Here is a 2399-nt window from a genome sequence, read left to right as displayed (position 1 = left end):
GATTGGAAAAGAATGAAATTGGCAGTAAATAAGATTATAGAGCATAGAAGATGTAAGATTTATATTTCTCTAGACCAGATAATTATGGTCTGACTCAGTTTAAATGGAACTGTAAAGAGGTGGCTAGGTGAAACTAATTTGTGTTCAATGAATTTTAGTTATTTTTCCAATTTCTTTACTTAAATACCCTACTAATTGGTCTAGAAATTTAATCTAGTATATTTGTATGAACATTTTCTTGGTGAGCTATAATTTGGAGGAGTGCATTTGTCTCTTTGAACAAAACAGTAGTTTTGCCAGTTGGCTTCCCAGGTTCTTGGGAAAACACTGTCTGTCTTATTAGGAACATGTCTTCTGCTACAGGGTCTTGTGAATGCTGCCATGTTGCAGTTGGCATCTTTCCTCTTCACAGTGACTGGACAAGAGGGAGGCAATTATTTTAAATTGGGACAGCTAGGGTGTCCAATCTTAGTGTCATTGGCCATAGTTTGGGGGAAATATATATATGACTCATGCTGTTCCAGTTTAATTTTTTAAAATTTCCATTTGAGCTAATGAAAGTGTTGTGCTCATCTTGGAGGCCAGACATTGTGGGGAGCCATGTGTCTTGGGGGGAAATATATAGGGCTGTGTAGGACACCATGATGAGAATTAGCAGGAAAAAGAGAGACAGAGTAAGTCTTCAACTTGAAGTATCCTTGATTGCAGCTTCCCCTCAGTCACAAATGTATGTTCTTTCCATAAGTAAGTCTCTATTCTATTGCAATTAGGATTGAACAAGACCTAGGATCACTGTCTTTATTGAATGGTATCTGATGCATAGAGGCTGAACAATGTTTTTACAAACAGAACTTATGGAAAACTCCAAGATAATTTCATCCTCTCGGCAGTAATTCATTAATTAAATTGCTTGTTTTTGTTTATGAATGGTATTGTGAATATCTTATTTGCATTTGGTTTTCAACCATATGCACATAAGCTTCATATGTAGAAACCGAAATTTCTATGTGTCTGTATAGAAAACAGCTCAGCATATGTCCTTTGAAATGTGTGCGGTGTGTGTGTGTGTGTTTGTATGTCTAGTGCCCATTATTAAATCTGTATGTCTGTCATGTCCGTCTCTGTCTCTCCAGAAATGAAATCTATAGCTGCAGTTTGGCACTGCTGAAAGTAAAACAATTTCTGTTTTTCCTTGGCTCTTTGCAAGCTGACGTCATTGTAATGGCATTGCAATGACTGATAAAATTTTAAAAGTCAGTTTGTGTTGTATTTATTACAAAATGTCCATAATTTTTAGTTCATATACTGGTGTTTATGTTGGCCATTCATGAAGGTAGTCCCTATCTGTCATCTTCCAGGGGCTGCAGAGGGACCACAATCACTGATGCTCATATGCAGACACATGGCACTTTGACATCAACAGATGTAGCATTTTCATACCATTCAGAAAGTAATGGTGCCTGACATTTCTAGGCTGAAAGCTCTTCTTTGTTTGGTCTTTTTTTTTTTTTTTTCACTAATGGATTGAGACTCTGTGGCCTTTTTGTTAAAAAATGTATGAAAATGCTTCTATTAAAAAATAGGGAGTTTTAAATGATTTCACAAAAGTTTGGAAATAGTGGAGAAAGAGTGAGATTACAGGACAAACAAAATTCATCACAAAACTAGTTTAAACTACATGGATCAAGAATAGAATTGTGATTTAAGTAGGAGGTTTCTTTTGGTGAATGGACTGTTTGTATGGCATTTGCAGAAAGGACTAACAGACACTATGGTTACAAGTGGAAGTAGTCAGGCTATGAGTGAATTCAACTGCATAGATTCCATGGCAGTATTCATGTATAGATACCATGCTACTTTCAGGGCATAATAAGAATGAACTACTCTGATGTGACAAAGAGCTGTCATAGTCTCAAAATGCAGCACTTGGGCATCAGACTCTCAGAACATCCCTTGAAGTTCTGGTTAGCTCCCACTTCCTAGCTTGGTGCTAACATGTAAGCAATGTGTCTTGAGATATATCTCACTAATTTTCCATGGCAATGTCTCACTCAAAAACAAGAGTATAGCAACTGAATATAGGCCAGCAATGTGTCTTTTGTATTCTAAGTGACTAAGCTCCACTTTGACTCCTATGTACAATATGAATGAGAGTCTTAAATTCTATAAAGCCCTGAAAGTTGACTGAGCATGCTATCTTTACATGGTATAGAGTATACACAAAGTATACACATATACTTTGTGGTGGTTGCAAAAGGTGGATGAAAGTTCTGACTCCAGGTAAGTATTTTAATCTTAATTATTTTCTTAATTTAAATAATATATTGGCTCTTCCGGTCAGAAAAGCACCGGGGCAGCTAGGGCGCAGGGTCGGCTGACACTCGCCAGCTGCCCACAAC

The sequence above is a fragment of the Mus caroli genome, chromosome 4 (genome assembly GCF_900094665.2).
Source record: "Mus caroli chromosome 4, CAROLI_EIJ_v1.1, whole genome shotgun sequence".
NCBI lineage: Eukaryota > Metazoa > Chordata > Mammalia > Rodentia > Muridae > Mus > Mus caroli.
The sequence above is the reverse complement of the archived record's forward strand: the minus strand, read 5'-3'. Positions refer to the sequence as shown.